At 59.2% G+C, this 20,034-nt stretch overlaps 1 protein-coding gene across 3 annotated transcripts in view; it reads left to right on the top strand.

Annotated features, from left to right (window-relative positions):
* The first annotated feature begins 309 nt into the window (after positions 1–309).
* Positions 310–20,034, top strand: part of SHISAL1 (shisa like 1) — an 82,008-nt gene continuing 62,283 nt past the window's right edge. For 2 of the 3 annotated variants that reach the window (XM_015095060.4, XM_042247865.2), the window contains exon 1: positions 310–455. The gene's annotated coding sequence lies outside the window, so the exon portion shown is untranslated. Of the gene's footprint in view, positions 456–1,187; positions 1,233–20,034 lie in introns of those variants that run through there. The other variant, XM_042247864.2, reaches the window with a different exon arrangement.

Raw genomic sequence — 20,034 nt, 5'->3', positions numbered from 1 at the left:
GTGGGGTGAAACGGCGGGGGGGGGGGGGGACGGGGCGGCTGCTGGGGAGGAGAAGTGGAGAGAAGGGCGGATTGGAACAGGGGCGGGGAGCCCACGCCGTCCTCACGGAGGCCCGAGGAAGTCGGGGTTTTCTCATTGGAAACTGGCCAGATCTGGTCTGCTGCGAAGGAGTCTCCGGCCCAAGTCTGACCCTGCCAGGGGCCACCTCAGCCTGACCCCGGCCCTGACCACCTCCGGAGGAGGGGCCGCCTGGAGGGGATGTCTGGCTCAGCACCCGCAGCGGGAGGCGCGCGGCAGGTGGGGCCCTCCAGCGGCCGGCCGCCGGAGGAGGGGAGGCTGGAGGGGCTGCCCGGCCAGCAGCCAGGTGGCCGGAGCGGGGCTGGTGCGCCCCTCGCCCGCCCCCCTACAACAGCTGCGCCGGCCCGAGGGCTGGGGAGCGGCCAGGAAGGAGGCAGGTGAGTGTGGCGGAGCTGGGGAGACGGCGATGGGGTGCCGGAGGAGGAAGGAAGAAAGGAAAGGAACAGAAGGGAAAGAAAGCGGGAGGAGAGCGGTAAGGGGACAGCAGACAGGAAGGGGGGAGGAGGGGAGGAAACAGTGAGAAAGGGGGGAGCAGAAAAGAAAGAGGAGGTCGCGAAAGGGAAGAGACGCAGAGACACACGACCGGGGCGAGGGCGAGCTCGGGGAGGAAGAGAGATTGCGAAAGGAGAAACGGGGGGAGAGAGAGAGAGAAGGGAGCCGCGGGCGCTGGGCGGGAGCGCGGGGCGCCGCGAGCCGGGAGAGGGGGCAGCAGAGGGCGAGCGGCAAGCGGCAAAGAGTGAAGTGGGCACGGCGGCGGCGGCGGCGAGCGCAGGGCCGGCGAGCATGAGCGCGGCGGCGGCGGCGGCGGCGGGCGCGGCGCGGGGCTCTGGGCCGGCGGGCGGGCGGGCGGCGCGGGCCGCCCAGTAGCCGGCGGGCGGGCGGGCGCGCGGCGGGGCATGCAGCCGGCGGCCGGTCCGCGAGCCGGAGCCCCAGCCTGAGCCCGCGCCCGCGCCCCGCGCCCCGCGCCCCGCGCTCCTAGGAGCAGCCGCCTTCCTGGCGCTGGCCCCGGAGCCCCCCGGAGCCGGGACAACTGTTGCGGCGGCGGCGGGGGCACCGCGGGGGCGTGGGCGGCCCGGCGCCCCGGCAGGCGGCTCAGCCCCGCGGGCGCCGACTCCCCGCGGCGCAGCGAAGAGCGAGCGGGCGGCGGGCAGGAGGTGAGCGGCGCCCCGGGGGCGGGCCGGGCTGGGGCCGCGCGGGGGAGGGGCGCGCTGGGCCGGGGGTCCGAGCGCAGCTGGCGAGAGGGGTCGGAGTGGAGCTCCTGGAGGAGGAGGGTCCCGGCGAGTTGTGAGGTGGGGGGCGCGGATCTTCGGCTCCCTGGCTCCCCGAGAAGGGGGTGCGGGCGCCCGAGGCGGGCGGGGAGAGGTGGGCGCCCTGGGAGAGGCAAGTTCGGAGCATCGAGGGACCCGGGGTGCTGTGGAAAGGGGGCCGGGGACACCCAGGGAAGAGTCTGGGGGTGGGAGACGCGTCGGACAGCCGGCGCCTTGGCATTGGGGTCCGCGCCAGGGCTCACCAAGGTCGGGGTCGCTAAACCTTGGAGAGGACCTGGGCCGGGTCCGAGGAGCAGTTCAGGGCGCACCGGGCAGGGACGCGGCCGCTGGGACCGGCATTCGCGTCCGAGGCGGGGACCGGCGTCCGAGGACCAGTGCGGAAATTGGGCGAACCCCGAGCCCCGTGCGCGCCGGGCAGGGTTCCGGAGCCAGACTGGGGACCCGACCGGTTCCGAGGGTCCGGGCTGGGCGGCGCGGGCAATCACGAAGGCCTCTCCAAGTGCGTGTCCCTCGCTCGCCACCCGCCGCGTGGTCCCAGTGGAGGAGCCGCCGCCGCCTCCTGGGGCCGAATCAATATTGATTCCGCGCCCGGGGGCCGGGTGGCCTGGCGGCGGCCTCCGAAGCGCCTTAGCGCCAACGGTTGCCATGGCAACGAGACCCCGAGCGTCTTCAGGTTATATTTATTCTAATTATTATTATCATTATCATTGTTAGTATTTGTTACTCAGCCAGAGGAAGCCAGAAAGGAGGAGGAAAAGCCAGTGTGTCCTGGCGCCTGCAACTGTCATCTCTTAGAGAGAGCCGAGGCGGGCTGGTGGGCCAGGCCCGACCTCCCGGGTCTGGTGCCCTGTGCGGCTTCCCCAGCCGGCACCCCTGGGGCAGTGGGGCTGGGAAGACGACTTACATAATCTGCCAGCATGCCTTGTGTCTACTCTGCCTCTCCTGACCTCTCTGATCCCTTGTCTTAGCGACTGCTCCTCCTGCCCCGGCAAGTCCAGGCAGGGATGGGAAGAGGGAAAAGTGCCTTGCCCCAGGAATCACAGCCGGATGCCTCCACCCGCCTCTCCCCGCCACTGTGTGACCTTGAACAAGGCGCTTGGCCCCTCTGAGCCCCTGTTTCCCCATCTTGTAAAGTAGCACGGGCTCCATGCCCACCTCTGAAGGTTGCTGCGAGGTCACACCGAGAAAGCTCTGTGAGTTCTGACTGTGTGACCCTAGGCAGGTGCCTGTCCTGCTCTGGGCCTCTTTCCTAGTGTGGAATGAGGGCCTGGACCCCAGTGTGTCTTTAGTCACTGGTGTCCCGCGAATTTCACTCTGGGCTGCTATGGAAATAGGGTTGAGCCAGCAAGTTGCGTTCGGATCAGGCTAAAGGGAGCTCCTCCATCACCCCCTGTTCCCTCACCTGCCAGGTGGGCTGAAGGTGGCAGGGAAGCTGGCAGCCCAGCCTGGGTCCCTGGGGTCAGCCAGGAGCGTAACCATGCTGGTCAGTGTTGCTCGGGATTAGGATCCGTCCCCCACCACCCCCTAGACCGGTGTCTGCTCAGGGCGGAACACGTCCCTGAGCACGAATCCGCCTCCCCCAGAGAGGCTGCGGTCTGTGCCTGTCCAGGCTGGGGGCTGAGTGTGGGGCAGGAGGTGGCTGGAAAGTTCGCTATGGCCAGGCAGCCCCCACCCCTCGAGGCTCAAGCTGAAAGCCCCAGGGAGGGGCTTCCCTGCCGTCATCATCACAGTGAATTCTCCACTCTGTCTCAGGCATCTAGGAGGTATTGGACTGGCGGGGGAAGCTGGGCAGGGGGAGACTGGCCCTGAGCCATGTGGGGGGTGTGTGTGTGTGCGCGTCCCACCCCGCCGCTCCCAGGCTACCAGCCTGGAGCTTATCGGGGGCAGCTGGACTGGACAGGCCGAGTGGGGGCAGGGCCAGCGCCGCTCAGACCTTTGTGAGTGAGAGAGAGAGCAAGGTCCCCAGGAAGCTGAGGATGCCACCCATCCATCCCTCCCCCCTCACTCCTCTTCTTCAGCCAAACTCAGCGAGCCCCCAGGTCTGCTGCTGGAGACAGCAGCTCTGCCCTTGCTCCAAGGGAAACCCGCCCAGAGAAGCCAGTGGGGATGGAGGGCTTCCCCAGAGCCGGCGGGGGGCGGGGGGTGGCGCTGAGTATGGGGAATGCAAGTGGGGAGAATCTGCCCAGAGACCCTGCGGTGGCTTCAGGGCTAGGGGGCACCCGGTCCAAAAGGCAGGCAGGCATGAATCAGCCAGAAGAGAGGAGCAGTGGTGTTTCCCTGGCAGAGCCCCTCCAGGGGCACAGATGTGGACACACAGCTGGGAGGGAGGTATCCTGTGGGCAGGCGGGCAGGGCTCGGAGGTGGGGCGTGGAGGGGAGGGGGCTGCAGGACTAGGGAGCAGGGGGAGTTGGTGCAGTCGGAGCAGGGCTAGGACAGGAGAGCAGGTCGCTGCCCATCCTAGATGTGGGTTAGGTAGTGGGAGGAGGGAGGGATGGTTGGGTTCAGCCCTTGGACTGGTCCCTGGTCTGTGGGTGGAGCCTGTGATTGGGGTGGGCAGAGGGAGGTTTGGAAGAACAAGGAGGGTCTGCTTCCTGGCCACATGGTGGGAGAGGACCTCTTCCTGGCCTGGCCCTTGGCTGCTGCTGGGAGGGGAAAGTAGCAAGTAGCCACCAGATCTGGCAGCTCCCTGCTGGAGTCTGTGACAGACTACTTCACTGTCACAAGTATAAAGATTTGCCTGAATGGCAATGGGATTGCCTTTGACCGTGAAAGCCAGAGGCCCACTGTGTGCTAGGCCCTGTGCGGGGCAGGCACTGAGCCCATTTAATTCTGCGCACCAACCCTGAGTCAAGCAGCTGTTGATTCAGTTGCCCTGCTGAGAAAACGGGCTCAGGGAGGTTAAAAGTACCACGGCTACTCTCATGACCCTAACCACTACGCTCCACCACCCGGAGTTCAGCCTGTGCCCGATGGTGACCCTGGCGGCTCTTCAGACACTTTGCTGAGTCTCACATCCTCCTAGTCATTGTCCTGCTCACTCTCTTCTGGACTGATGCAGAGTGTGGCCTGTCTTAGGCTCAGAGGAAAACTATCACCTCCCTCCTTGGGGATGCTCTACCTCTATTAATGCAACCTCTTACTTCAGCTTCTCTCTGGCTGAGTCACACAACAGATTCATATTAATCTTAGGATGAACTCAGAGCCCATCTCTAGCTCTCCCAGGGTGGTTTTTCCCCAGCCCAGCCACTCTTTCTAGAAGTTGCTGAAGCAGTAGTCAACTCCTGAGCACTGTGGGTCCTTGGTTCCTAAACACTCTTATGGCAGGCTGGGTCTTGACTATCTGGAGCCAGTGAAAGTGGGGAGGGTGACCAGAGGCCCTGCCCGCCCTGGCCACAGTCTTCCAGGGGGTACCAGGTGCTACCTACTCTGTTGGTGTCAGCCTCAGCCTACACAGGGCTTGCTGGCAGGGGAGAGGCCCCACCCCCTCCCTCCTCCTTCTCTCTCTCTTTTATCCTTCCCTTCCCTCCTGCCTCCAGCACACACATTCCTTGACCCCCTTCTCCAGTGTCTGACCCCCTAGGAAGGTAAAGAAGCAGCCAAGCCCCCTCACACCTGCCCTGAGACGTGACCCAGGGCGCAGGATCTGTTTGACGACTGACTATATGAACAAATGCCTCTCTGAGCTGAGACCGTGGCCGTCCCAGCACCTCTGGACCTGCTGGTGCACCACCCCCGTACCCAAGTTTGGCCCACATGAGATGAGCCGCTCTTTCCTTTCTTCCTTAGCTGCGAGCAGGTTGAAAATTTTCCAGAGGGTCTTCTCTGGACGTTCTGATGTGACCACTCACTGGTGAAGCTCTTGCTGTCTGAGCCCGGGTTTTCTCGTTCAACAGTGCAGCGACATAGCTCCTGCCTAACGGGTTTCATGAGGGCTGCGGTGGGGAAAGTCACGGGCAGTCTGGGGTGTGGGAGCCCCTACCCTCCACACCCTACAGCTGGGGGAGGGGCAGATAAAGTCAGGGACCTCAGCATCTCTGAGGCCCGTGTGTTGTACCGCGATGTCGGGATGCTTTAGGGCCTGATAGGGAGCTCGAAGCTTGTCCACTTACCCGTGTAAGTGGGGACCCTGGGGCCCAGGGCGGGCTGGTGGCATGCTCAAGGTCACAGTGAATTGGGCATCCTGGAAGGTCAAGGATGTTCACAATATGATGCCGGCCTGTCAGCATCGTTCAGGGGCATCTGAGGCCACTGCCTGGCATGGGGGAGGGGGTGCAGACGTGATATTTGCCCCCCAAACCCTGAGGCTCTCCTGTCAGGGAAAGGCTTCAGAATCTCACCCTCCCTGGCCATGCAAGCGGAGAAGCAGAAGCCGTGAGATGAAATGCAGACGCCTCCTGTCACACGTTTCCAGCCACCAGCCATGAATGGAGCGTTCCCTTGGCATGTTGTGGACCGGCTGCCCCCTTTCCTCCCCGGTCTGGGGCACACACTCCCATCACCGCCCATATGTCCACACGCACACCTACCCCAGCAGACGAGCGCAAACTCGCCTTCAAGAAATTAAGAAATAATGCATGAGTTTCCCAAATTACACCCATTTAACACTGAATTAAGTAAGTTCTGGAAGCTTTTAACAGAGCCCTGGGAGGAAAAAAAGAATTTTTTTTTTTTTTGGTTCACACTTCCCTGGAAAATGAGACAAACCGTGATCTTTTAAAACCCAGCTACATAATCTGATTATTCCTTGCTGGCAAGCATCTGAGAAATGCCCGGCGGAGGGTGGAACGGCCGCTTTGCCGAGGCTGCGAGATTTGCATCGGGAAATTGGGAAAGTTTGCCTCCTGCACCAGCTTGGAAGCTCCCTGGCGCATGATGGATTGGAAAGAAAGTGCCGCTTTCTTAGATATCGGCACAAATTAAAAATAAAGGCAAATTCCTTCCATAATCCAGCTCAAGAATTTCCTCCACAGATCCCTGAGCGGGTTATTGAAATGATGGTGATTTGCTTTCACTTCAGGCTCCTCATCTTTGTCAGGAGAATCGTCCACGCACAGCTGGGTTTATAGACCAACAGAATATGCATTTAAGCTCTGGCTCATTCCACCTTTCCGGGACACCTACCCTGTACCAGACACAGTGCCAGACCTGGGGAACAAGAGATAGTTAAAACAAGACCCTGCCCTGCTGGATTTTGTGGTGTGTCTGTTGGAGGCAGAAAAGCAGGAAAAAAAACCCCAAAACCAGACACCTATGAGGTCCCACTATACCTGAGGGGTCAGGGAGGGCTTCCTGGTGGAGGTAACTTTTGGTTTGGGTCTTGAAAGGTGGATAGGAGTGTGCCAGCACAAGGGGGCAGAGGGCATTCAGGAGGCAGAGGAGTGCCTGAACAAAGTCTTAAAATGGGTCTCAGACATCTTTGGATCTTTGGATTTTAATGTTTGCAGATTCCTTCATTACGAAGCCCTTTTTTGTCCATTATATTCCAGCATGCTCAGACAACCCCAGGGCCACCTTCCTAGGTTCCTTTTCCCTAAGGAGAACAGAGGCCAGAGAGGAGAGGCAAATGGCCGGGAAGCCAGTCCGAGCTCTGAAACCTGAGGCTCTGGGTTAGATGGGCTCTATGGGGCCAGCAGAACATATTGTAACCTCCTAAATGGAAATTTTAAACATGAGGTCAAAGAATAACAGAATTACTAATACCAAAGTCCACAAGATCCTCTTTCTGCTCCTCCTCCTCGGCTACAGCCCAGGCTCGGCTTTAGAACAGGAGTCCCCGGATGTCCATGCCAGACCTATGGGCTCTGAGCCTCAGTCTCTACATCCATAAAATGGGAAGATGGAGCCTCTCCCTGCCCATTTGTGGAAAGCCTGGGATCATCACTGAGCCCCAGAGGACTGGCCAAAGAGGCCCGGTCAGTGGAGCCCAGCCTTCAGCTCAGGAGGAACCCAACACACCCTCCCATGGGCTTGCCTCTAAAGGGCCCTGTTGTTTAGATTTTTCTGGGAGCAGATGGGGAACACGGCATCATCTGGCTGTCGCTGCTCAGAATCTGATCCCTGAGACCTTCAGGCTTTTGGGGGATAAGCAGGGCCTCTGAGCTGAGGCCCATCGTCAGGGCAACAAGCAGTGCTTCAGGGAAGCTCCTGGCTCTGATCCCACAGGAGCAGCCTGGACCACCGAGGCTGCACTTGGGGCTCCAGCATGGACCAGTCTCCCCTCTGCTTGTTCCTAACTCTATGACCCTGGCAGGTTATATAACTTGTGAGCCTCAGTTTCCTCATCTGTGAAATGGGTTGTTGCATGAATCAGATAAGACAGATTTGCAGCTTAGCCCATCGTGTGCATTCAAAGACACGTCAGCTCTCTGTAATCTCACTTTATTACCTGTTACTCTGTGAACACTGCTCCAGTCTTTTGATGAAGCAGCTGGGAGGGACCCAAACCTGATCATCCAGGAACCCTCAGAGCAGGGGATTCCAAGACTGTGGTTGTTGATTAAGTGAAGAAGTGAATATGGTGGTCCCTAGACTGCTCTGGTGCCTGCCCGGTGCCATGGCAACCACAGAGCAGGTGGCGAGATGGCCAGCTCTGGGGCCCCCCTGCCTGGGGTCACATCCCCCACCGGCGGCCAGTGCTGGGCTGCTTACTTCCCTCTCTGAGCCTATGTCCTCATTTTAAAAATAACTTTGATAATGTTTATGATAGTCATAATAATACCTTACAAGGGTGGTTTTGAGGATTCAAGGTGAGGACTGTGACATTCCAGGCTCCTGGATCAATTACAGTGATAACTATTACTTATTATCCCCAAGCTATGGAAGGGGCCATCAAGATTTGAATCCCAGTTTCAACCCCCTGGTGGCTCAGACGGCAAAGCATCTGCCTACGATGCGGGAGACACGGGTTCGATCCCTGGGTGGGGAAGATCCCCCTGGAGAAGGAAATGGCAACCCACTCCAGTATTCTTGCCTGGAAAATCCCATGGACTGAGGATCCTGGTAGGCTACAGTCCATGGGGTCGCAAAGAGTCGGACACGACTGAGCGACTTCACTTTCACTTTCAACCCCTAATAGCTATGTGACCTTAGGCAAGTCATAAAACCTCTCCGAGCTTCATTTTCTTCTAAAAATGGAGAAGCACTCACCTAGCAAGAGTTGCAGCAAGAATGAAAAGAGCTGATTCAAGGAACATGTCCGGTACAGAGCCAAGCACATAATAAGCACTCAGTGAATAATACTGTTACCATTGTCATCACAGCTGCATTTAATAACAGAAACACCCAGAGAGCACAGAAGCAGTGGCCTTTCTCTGTCACGAAGGTCAGAGACCACCTTATTCCTGATTTTGCTGTGTAGCCAGCTTCTAGCTCAGGCATGCTTTGGATGGGTCTGTGAACGAAGGGGTGAACTGCTGATGGATGTGTTAGTTGCTCAACTGTGTCAGACTCTTTGGAACCCTGTGGACGGTAGCCTCTATTGATGGAATTCTCCAGGCAAGAATACTGGAGTGGGTAGGCATTTCCTTCTCCAGGGGATCTTCCCAGCCAATCAAACCCGAGTCTCCAGCATTGCAGGCAGATTCTTTCCCATCTGAGTCACCAGGAAAGATGAATGGATGGATGAATGAATGGATGGATGCATAGGTGGATGGGTGGGTGGGTGGGTGGGTGGGAGGGTGGGTGAATGTGTGGGTGGATGGATGGATAGAGGGATGGATGAATGGATGGGTAGATGGATGGACAGGTTGCTAGGTGAGTGGATGAATGGGTGGATGGATGTACATATGGCTGGATGGATAGATGGTCGGGTGGGTGGGTGGATGGATGAATGTGTGGATGGATAGATGGATGGGTGGGTGGGGGGATGGATGAATGGGTAAATAAATGAATGAGTGAGTAATGGCTGTCAGGAAACATTGAAAGCCTAAAATCAGGGAAGCTCGGGAAGGGGCCTAGAGACTGGGGCAGAGTCTTTGAGGGCTGTGAGTGATGAGATAGAATGAGTTTTATAGCTGGATATGATCTCTTTCCCGGAGAAGGCGATGGCACCCCACTCCAGTACTCTTGCCTGGAAAATCCCATGGGCGGAGGAGCCTGGTGGGCTGCAGTCCATGGGGTCGCTAAGAGTCGGACACGACTGAGGGACTTCACTTTCACTTTTCACTTTAATGCACTGGAGAAGGAAATGGCAACCCACGCCAGTGCTCTTGCCTGGAGAATCCCAGGGACTGGGGATCCTGGTGGACTGCTGTCTATGGGGTCACACAGAGTTGGACACAACTGAAGTGGCTTAGCAGCATGATTTCTCTTTGCGTGAACATTTATCCACCTTCCAGGAACTGGGGGTGAGGGGCTGAGTCTGAAGACCCAGGTTGCTTGGTGTCTCTGACAGTTTGGTTTGGGAGCTGGACAGAACTGTATTCAGACTGTGGCTTCCTCCTCTTTAGGGCAGGGGAGTCCTGGTGCTTGTTGGAACCTCTGTCTCCTCCTCCATAATACGGGGGAATGCTGTTTCCTTTGGGGGCGTGGTGATGCACGAAGCTCACACACTGAGCGTGGTGTGTGGTTTGTGAAGGTGCGTGGCAAGTCGGAGGAAGTGTTTGGACTCCGTGTAGTGGACAGCAGGTTGCAGGAAGGTTCTGAAGCTGGGGGAGGCATGGTGCAGGCAGTGTGGACCGCCAGCCTGTGGGCCATCTGATTCCTTCCAAAGAGGGCACCAGACATGCGTTCTGGAAAAGAGTGAGGGGAGAGGGCACTGCCAATCTGCTGAGGCCACAGAATGGGCACTGGGACCAAGACCCCGGGCCCTGGAGCCCTGACCTGCCGGGAGGTCCCCCAACTTTGTCTAGCCCTGTTCTGGGTGCTTTGCAAATACTACCTGATTTAATACTTGTAATACACCCGAAAAAGGATGGATCACCGTTCTCACCTGAGGCTCAGAGAAGGGCTGTGGCGTCCCCAGGGACACATAGCTGCTAAAGAGTGAAGCCAGGATTCAGATCTTCCCATGGGGGATGGAGAGAAGGCAGGGAACCCTCTGTGGTCAGGAGAGGTACTGGCCTGGAGGTGTGGGTCACCATGCTCCTGTGTGCCCCCTTACATCTGGGTGGCCTTGCCTAGCCACCTCCATCCTCAGTTTCCTCCCCTGCAGAGAGCAGGGTCCACAGCAGACCCTCTTGCAGTGAGTCTGAAAGAGGGTCACGGAGGCAGAGCAGTCCAGGAGGGAGGCCTCCACAAGCTCCACCCATCTGTCCCTGTTATTTGCATTCCTTCTCTTTGGCAGAGAGACACAGGGGGGAGCAAGTCCTAGGGGACGGGTGGGACCTGGCGGGAGCTGGTGAGGGTCTGCACTGGGGCTGCCTCAGCATCATCTGGGCCTGGAGCTTGAGGCCAGTGGGTGCTTAACCTCTGGAGTCTGCTTTCTGCTGCGCCTGGGACCTTCTCCGAAGGGGCTGGGTGTCCACCAGGAGTGGGCAAGCATTCACCTGGGTGTGCGTCGTGTGGCTGTTCACTCCCAAGACTGTACTCAGGGCTTGTCCTGCTGGGACACTGGGTCCCCAGAAAGACTGTTCTGCCTGGGTCCAAGTCCCGCATAGGGATGGTCCTGATGGGAGTGGGAGCAGAGGGCAGGGTAGCGACTCTGCCTGGGGGAAGAGGGCCAAACATCAAGGAGGCCTCACCGGAGGAGGTGGCACCAAAGGAAGTGGAGGGTGAGCTGGCCAGGCGGCTGAGCAAGGGGCCAGGGGATCTTGAGGAAGAGGGAACAGTGCCTACGGAGCCCAGAGGGGAAAGTCTGGGAAGCGTCTGGACGGCACGGCTGTCCTGTGGTATTTTTGGAAAGCGGTTGAGGCAAGGCCGTGGAAGTTGGCTGTGGCTTGATCTCCAAGGACTCTGGCTAGTTAAGGAGTTTGGACTTTACTCTGTAGGCGTGGGATGGCAGATGTGTAGCTTGAGTACCACCACCGGCCACTGCTGCACCCAGGGCAGACATGGCTAATCAATCCATCACAGCATGGAGTCAGGATGTGCTCTGGCCCAGTCCCCTCACCCCCACAATCCTGACCAGTTGATCCTGAGGCACGCTCGATGACACCTGTTTGCCCTACCGCCATTGTCAACGGGAATCATGACGGTCCTTCACAGCTGCTTATGGTGTGTGGCTCATCCAGCACCCAGTCCTCTCCTGGTTAGAGGAGGCAGGAGCCTCCAGTTCCACCCCAGGCCCCCAGGCTCCCACGTGGCTCCGCTGTCCCACAGTGCAGGGTAAGCTCCATCCTTCCCCACGAAAACAGTCTTTCTGTCCAGGGGGTCCGGGGACAAGCACCCTTCTGGGAGTGCACGCCCAGCTATCCTGAGGGGGCCCCTGTCTGTCACCTGCAGGTCAGGCTAGCAGATAAGCCCAGGCAGCTCCTGGATGTCTGGCTGGGGTCTGGCCTAGGGGTGGGGTCTCCGGGGGAGGGGGGTCGGAGCCTGGCAGAAGTCTGGGGAAGATTAGGAGGTTTTTCTCCTGAAATTCAGACAATTGGACAATCTGTTCTGGATCGATTTAGAAGCAGTGAAGTGAAAAAAAAAAATCAGAAAATATAGTGTGAAAGCTATTTTCTCTCTCAGTGGGGAAGAGCGACGAGCCGGAGTTTATTTGTGGACTGTCCGAGGCCGTGGCCAGGGCCTCTCACCCCCTCGCTGCCTGTTCCACCACTGCCCAGGCCCACTCCTACCCCCACACCCCACCGCCGCCTCCTCCTCCGTGCCCAGCGCTGGGCTGGGCAGCCAGGGGTCTCAGAGGGGCCGTCCTCCCTGGCGGGCCCGTCCTCAGAGAGGGAGGCAGCGGCCTGCAGGGGACTCACATGGATGCACAGGACAGGCAGACAAAGCGTCTCCATGCCAAGGGCCGGCTGCGTCTGTCTCCTCACTCCTGTATCCTCAGGGACTAGAGCTGGGATTGGCATCTGGCAGGCGTCCTGCCTGAGTGATGGATGGAAGGAAGGGAGGGAGATAGGAAGGAACAGCGGCTTTGAATGAAGTGACCCGCTCATGGTCTTGTGTTTGTAAGTGGTGGAGATGGGGTTGGAACCAGAGCTGTGACCCCAAGACCCAGATGTTCCCCCGCCATCCTTGGGGCCAGGAGCAGGTCTGAGACATCGCAGGTTTCCCCCAGCATGGGTGCTTTCCTTTTCTGCAGACATAACTCCCGAACGGGGTCTTTCAACCACTGGGGCCAAGTGCCCACGGGTCGACGTGGGGCCAGACCGGAGGGGCAGAGGGTGCTGTGCAGAGAGGCAGGGGGCAGGTCCCACCTCCCCACTTTCCAGGCTGTGCCCAGAGGTGGTGGGTCACTGAGTTCTGGGGGATTTCAACCGGGGCTGGATCACTGGGAAGTCCTGAGTGTGGAGGGTTGGGGAGGGCTCCAGCCCAGTAGGAAATGGAACCAGCTGATTCCAGTCCCCAGAGAATGGTCTCTTTTCTTTTCCCCCAGGCATTAGGAGAGGGGGGGAATTCTCAGTGGTTCTGTTTGCTGCTGCCGCTGCTGCTAAGTCGCTTCAGTTGTGTCCGACTCTGTGCGACCCCATAGACGGCAACCCACCAGGCTCCCCCGTCCGTGGGATTCTCCAGGCAAGAACACTGGAGTGGGTTGCCATTTCATTCTCCAATGCAGGAAAGTGAAAAGTGAAAGTGAAGTTGCTCAGTCATGTCTGACTCTTCTCGACCCATGGACTGCAGCCTTCCAGGCTCCTCTGGCCATGGGATTTTCCAGGCAAGAGTGCTGGAGTGGGTTGCCATTGCCTTCTCCGGTTCTGTTTGAGGGTGTCGCAACTCCCTCCTCCACCCCCTATTTCCTCCCCAAATACCAAAGCCAAGAGCCAAAGGCCCGTCAAGGAGGAACTTTCACTTGGAAACTGGACCAGCCTGGATGAAAGTCCCAGTAGCTCAGCTGCTGTGTGATCTTGGGCAGGTGACACAGCACTTCTGAGTCTTAGTTTTCTCATCTGCAGACTGTGAGCAATGAAGTGAAGTGAAGTCGCTCAGTCACTGTTTGCGACCCAATGGACTGTAGCCTATCAGGCTCCATGGGATTTTCCAGGCAAGAGTGCTGGAGTGGATTGCCATTTCCTTCTCCAGGGGATCTCCCCGGCCCAGGAATTGAACCCGGGTCTCCCGCATTGCAGGCAGGTGCTTATACCGTATGAGCCACCAGTGAGCAGTAGTACCCTTTAAAAAAAAACATTAAAAGGAGACGATCTTTGTCAAATGTCCGTCACGCGGGCCGGACAGCACATAGTAAGTCCTCGAAAATCGTCTCTTCCTCTCGTTTCCACGTGTGGAGGGCAAGTCATGAGACTTGGCTTAGCTCTGGTTTGGGTTCTGTTTGCACCCACGTCCTGAGCTCCCAGCTGGGTTGGGTTTCACATTTTCTGTCTTGAGTAATCTCACCTGCCCATGTGAGGCTGGGGGTTAGCACCCCACTTTATGGGGCGAGGCCCAGAGAGGCAAAGGGACGTGTCCAGGGTCATAGGGCAACTGTGTCCCCGCCCCAATCCCACCTCTCCAGCCTCTCCCTGGCTGCCCTCTGCCAGGCTGCCCTCTGCCAGGCGTGGGCCCAGCACCCGCCTCCCCAGGAAGTCCCGCCCTCACGCCCCAGTTCTGATCCGGTTTCCTGTCGACGGCTCTCTCATCAGTGCTTTTTGATGTTACCTCTCCATTCCCCAGAAATTTCGGAGCCAGCATTTTCCCCACCGCAGTGCACTAATTAGACCTCCATAACACTGTTTACCTAGATGTCAACGTACGCTGTAAAATTTTGCTTTTTTTTTTTTTTCTGCTCTGTAAGCAACACTCAGTTTTGAAAAGGAGGAAGCCTGCCATGATGGGCCCGGGAGTCGTGTTCAGCCCCTGGAGGATCCCTGGGAGGAAGGCTCATCCTGGCCCCAGGCTCTGCCCAGTGGAGCAGGGACCTCCCCTGGAGGGGCAGGTCGCTGTCAGCCTGAGCGTGGGGTCTTCATCCAGCTGGGGTCTGTGCTCCACCCCTTGCTCTCTGGGTCCATCGTAAGCATCTTCGGTGTCAAGGCCCCAGGGTCAGAGCCCACCTGGCGGATGTCAGGGGGCTCCGGCCACTCTGAACTCCTGCAGACACATTTATTATGGATTCTTTTGTTTCCAGAGTGCAAACTCAGAATGGGTCACCAGTCGGGGGAGGACAGGTTTAAACAGCGGACGTGCTGGCTGACCCTGGCTTTGCTGGGGAGGTACCCCCAGGCTGGGAAGGTGTGAGAGCAGACAGGAAGAGATAAAGGCCAGTGGAATGGCTCAGAGGGTATGGTCTGCTTCCAGAAGCCAGCTGCTACCCAGACACCTGCCGGCACCTGGGCACGATGACCTTGGGCCTAGGAGCTGGCCTCCCTTCCCGTCTCCTAAGACGCATGGCGCTGCCCCCCTCTGAGACCAGGATGAGGACTCAGGGAATGCACCTGAAGGGGCGTGCCTGAGCGAGGTCTTCCCTCCCTCCTGGCCCCCACCCCAGTCTGGTGACTGATCGCTTGTTCTTCTGGGGATGGGATGGCTGAGGAGTTAAGTTTGGGGTACAGCACATGTGGGGTTCCGGGGGTCCCAGGAGTGGAGATGAGCAGGAGGCCACTCTCAGTCCAGGTCAGGGCCCAGGAGAGCTGGTAGGGGTGAGCAAGTGTTAGCAAGCCGTAGGGAGGGTGGCCTAAAGCCACCTCCTGCCACCTATGGAAGCATCCTCTTTTATCTCCACTCAGCCATTGCCACCAGGGAGCCCTCCTGGCGTGCAGCCTCCCAGGGGAGACCCTACCTGGCTCACTGAGGGCCAGTGTGGCCGGCCAGGCTGGTGACCTGGTGACCTCCCAGGCCAGTGGGGGTAGCCGAGCTTTCGAGAGAGGGGTCTGGGCCTGGCCTGGCTCTGGGTGGTTGGCTGCAGGATCACCTCCGGCTCTGCTCAGCAGCTTCAGTGCCAATTTACAGAGAGTGTGGGCAGGAGGCTCGTTAACCCCCAGAAGTGGAGCCGCTTCAGGGGAGATGCGTGGATGGGGGGCCCTTCCAGGCCAGGCTGGGTTGGGGAGCCAGCTCCGCACCACCCCTGTGGTCGCTGCTGCGGCCCTATTTGCATAATTTTGAAGTTGATTGGCCTGAAGGCAACTTCGCTTAATCACAGCTGACAAGTCTCTGGTTGCAACGGCAGCTGCTTCCAATTAGCCGTGTTGGTGCCGTGGTTTGTTAGATTCTCCCAGCAGCCCCTCTCCCAGCCCCCCTTATCAGGCCCAGAAGGAATCCGCGGGGCCTGTAGCTGCCTGGGGAACGTGCCTCCTTCTCCCTGTGTGTGGACAGCCCGGGATGCAGCCGTGGGGCCCTGCCAGCTCCCGGGAGATGCTGCCACGCTGGGCTGTGGACTGTGCTTTGGGCACTGAGGCTTCAACGCGGGGGTGTGAAAGCTGGGCTGCCCGGTTTGTTAATAAAGTTTTATTGGTACACAGCCTCTGCCATGCAGCTCATATTGTCTACGGGTGCTTTCTTGCTCTGATGGCAGCGTTGAGTCATTGTGACCCACAGAGCCCTTATATGTACTGTCTGGCCCTTCACAGAAAAATTTCCCCTCTGACCTAGCCCAGAGGTTCTCATAACAGCGTGTGTCAGAATCCCTCGGAAAGCTGGTAAAATACAAATTCCTTGTCCCCACCCTGGTTCTAGTCCAACAGGTCCCAGGGGGCCTGCAGCCAGCATTTCTAACCAGCTCCCAAATGAAGTACAAGCTCACACTCCAGGCCGCACTGCTCCAGCCACCTCCAGGGTCCCTCACGGCAGTTTCCACCCACCTCACCCCACTCTGAACACCATCCTCATTAGACAGAAGAGGAAACCAAGGGTCCGAGGGATCCCTGGCTTCTTCACGGTCCTGAGCTGACAAATTCTGGCTCTTCCCCACCACCTGCTATGCCGTTGACCCAGACACCTCTCCCCAGATACAGCATATCCCAGGGTACCCCAGGCCCCCAGCTGGCTCACTGGGCTTGGTCGGTTCCCTATCTGAGCTCTACACTGGGGTCTGCCATTAGTAACCTAACTCCTCGGCAAGTGAGAAAGTCAGTCTTCCTTGGACTGGGGGAGCGTGCTCTCAGGAAATCGGGGCATCAGGGGTACCTCGTGGGGGCTCAGCTGCCTCCCCTTTCCCCGACGCTTGCACCAGGTTCCCAGCGTCCGATTGACGTCATCTTCCCACTGGGGCAGAGACCCTGCTGCCACCCCCCGAGTCGCCTGCTATCATTCTGTGGATGATCGAGGGTGCCTCACACCCAGCACCCTCTTCACCCATCACCTTCCGGTGACCTGGGAGGGGTGGGGAGGCGCAGGACACCCACTTACAGAGGCTGGGTGATCTGTCCAAGGAGGTCGGGCTGCACCACATGGGCCCACCTGGTTTGGGGGCACATTTCTGAGCATAGGAGGATCGGTCATGACCAGTGTCCCCAGTTTACAGATGAGGAGGCTGAGTTACCCAGATTCATGACCAGGAAATTCCTGAAGGGGCAGAGTGTCTGGGACTCCCCTGGGAGGAGGTGGGAATCACGCAGAGACAGATCCTTACGGGAATCGGAACATTCCGGCAGCAGGGGATAAACATCCTTGGCCCCGCCAGCCAGCGTGATGCCTAGAGCAGGAGCCCCACGCCCCCTGGGGCCGCCCAGTCCCCTCTGCGCTCCTGCCACAGCTGTAGGCATTCTTCAAAAGCACATTCTTCATGCCTTTCGGACCGTGCAGGGTGTGACCTGGGGACGGAAGTTCCTCCCTCGGCCCAGGGTTGCTAGAACGCCCCGTGACGTTCGTATGAGCGGCTGCAGGGCGTTCGGTGTTTGGACATCCTGCAATCCTTCTCCGGTCCCTCCAGCTGGACTGTCTCCAGGGTTTCCATCCCATACACAGGGCGGCTGAGAAGGTTCTCGCACCTCGTGCCCGCGGCCAGCAGGGCCTTCGCTGAGCCTGGGGTGGGGGCGTTAGTACTGCACATCACAGGGTCTCCGAGGACCTGCCGTGCTCAGGAGGCTGCCTTGAGCTTGCTGTGGGGTCCTGCTTCCTCCAGGGACCCCTGCCAGCCCTCCAGGCAAACCGGCGTATGCTGTGATTACAGCCTTTTTTAAAGAGGAGTGAAGGAGTTCCTGCTGTGTAGGGTCGTCACCCGCGGTAAATGCCATGATGCCGCCGTACTTTCATACGATGACGTACGTGCCCAGCATCTGGCTGAGGCAGCCCAGCTCAGAGGTCAAGGTGCTGGCCCAGGGTCACACAGCCGAGCAGCGGCAGAGCCCAAGGTCGGATCCCTTCCTTCTGGTTCTCCGCAGCCGTGCTGCACCTCAGACCAGAGGCAGGGGAAGCCGTGTTCCCGGGGTGACTGCCACCCCCAGCCCAGTCCTGTGTTTATTGCACTGAAGGGACCCTCTCTCCTGCGTGTCTCATTTTCTCTGCCTCCTCTCTTACGTGTCCCCACTGCCAAATGCTCTGGTGTGAGCTGCGTCTCAGCTTCACCCCAGCTAGCTGGGTGACCCAAGGTGAGTTACTTAAACTCTCTGTGCCTCGGTTTCCTCATCTATAAACTGAGGGTAAACTCAACACCTCCTGATCGTGAGGATTAAATTTACACCCACCACCCATCCTGCCAGGCTGGCTCGGGCACTTCTCCTGGGCTCCCACAGCCCCCTGGCCTCATCCTCACAGCACCGGTCACCCTGGGCTGCCACTGTCCACCTGGATGGTGACTGGATGAGGGGCACCCGGGCCCGTCCAGACCCAGCGCTCTGTCTGCTGTAAGCAGAGCACTTGTGACTTCAGGGGACAAGAAAGGTTTATCTCTGGCCCTGCTCAGGACAGGCAGGGTCCTGCGATGGGAGGGAGGGAGAGGGAACCAGCCTCCGTTCTGGCCTGGCTTTAAAGGCCACTGTGGCACCCGTCGCAACAGAAATGCCAGCTACAGGCGGGGCAGTGGGACAAGACACAAAGGGCCCTGGGTGTGGAGTCGGTGCCTGGAGCAGGGGACACCTGGCTGTAGAGGCCCGCGGGCCCTTTGGCTATGTCCAGAGGGTCACGTGATGTGTTTCCAACAGCAGCTGATGCAGGCAGCTCCTGCTGGCAGCTGGGGAAGTGCTGGGGGGTGGGGGGGTGTGTGGGAGGGGGCAGCCGAGAAGCCAGCCCAGCTGTGGAGTCAGGTGAACATGCCCTCCTCCACGGGCCCTGCATGTCTGGGGTTCCTTTCCCAGAGCGCAGTAGGCTGAACGCATTCACCCGTGCATCTCGCCAGGGCAGTGCCCAGCATGGAGGACAGCCTCCAGAAGTGACATCACTGGCCAGCATCTGGCCAAGACCTTGAAAGTCTCTCTCATCATATGATATGTTAGCCCAGATGTACCTCTGCAGCCTCAGCTCAGCTGCTTCTGAGCCGTAAGACCTCATGCGGACTAGCCTCAGTTTGCTCACCTGTAAAATGGGACACTTTGTGGGGTGTTGTGAAGACAGAAAGGCGGGGAGACCTGAGCTTGGCCCCGGGAACAGTCTCCAGGCAGCACCCCTCGGCCCCGGGCCAGACCTGGGCCCCCGCCACTGAGGCAGGGCCGAGGCTCTCTCCAGCTGCCTGGCCTCCTCCCGCCCCAGAAGGACCCACTGAGCTCCCATCCACACTGGCCGGCAGCCATGCTCCTTGGCCTGTATAAGGCTTGACCGAGTCACTCTCATTTATTGGGGTGTAGGCTTGATCATGGTTGTGAGTCCGGGAGGCCGGGGCTGCGAGGGACAGGGTTCCTGGGTGTTCCCAGATCTGCGCCTTGTACAGGTACGACTTCCTTTGGAGCAAACCCCCCTGAGCCTGGCCAGGAGCCAGGGTCCCCGCCCTGAACAAGCGCCTCGCCTGGGGGAAGAGCTGGGCCGGGCCATGGAGTGACTTTCAGTCCCAGAAGGACACGAGGGGCCCCAGGGAAGGCTGTGTAGGGCAGGATGTGGTGGGGAGAGCAGGCTCTGGGCGGAGAGGCTAGGCGCTCCACGTGGGGCGCACAGAAGCTGGTCCCGGGCCACCAGCTCAGGCCCTCTGCCTGCAGGCTGTGTGACCTCAGGCAAGTTGCAGACCATCCCTGCGCTTTGGTGTCTCCATGTCAAGAGCCTAGCCCAGCTGGCGAGTGAATAGAGGGTCAAATGCCCAGACAGGCTCGAGCTTTGTGGACCAGCGAGGAAGCTGGGATGGGAGGGAATTCAGAGTTGGGGAAGAGGCATGAGACTCTGACCTAGGGCAGCTCCAGCCCCCTCCCCCAGCCCCTATCCCCCCTTTAAGCTCCTCCCCAAAGCCGGATGCCTTTGGGGCCCTGCCCTGGTGGCCTGGTACCCTTTCTCATCTGTCCTTCACACCCAGCTTCCCTGATGGTCTCTTCCTGTGCTCGCGCCCGGCTGGCCAGCCTGGCATGGCCAGGCAGGTGACAGGGTAGGCAGACCCCAGGGCCATGGTTGGCTGCCCCTCCTTCCATGTGAGCGTGGGCCAGGCCTTGCCTGCCTTCCCTCACCCATCGGGTTCAGTCTTCATCTCTGCTTCCCGCCCCTTCCTCACCTGAAAGGGCCAAACCCCTGGTTTATGACCCTTGAGGGCAGGCCCCGCAGAGTCCCATCACACCTACTGTGTGCCAAGAGTGCTCACAGGGCCCTG

This window comes from Ovis aries, chromosome 3, assembly GCF_016772045.2.
Source record: "Ovis aries strain OAR_USU_Benz2616 breed Rambouillet chromosome 3, ARS-UI_Ramb_v3.0, whole genome shotgun sequence".
Taxonomy (NCBI): domain Eukaryota; kingdom Metazoa; phylum Chordata; class Mammalia; order Artiodactyla; family Bovidae; genus Ovis; species Ovis aries.
The sequence above is the reverse complement of the archived record's forward strand: the minus strand, read 5'-3'. Positions and strand labels throughout refer to the sequence as shown.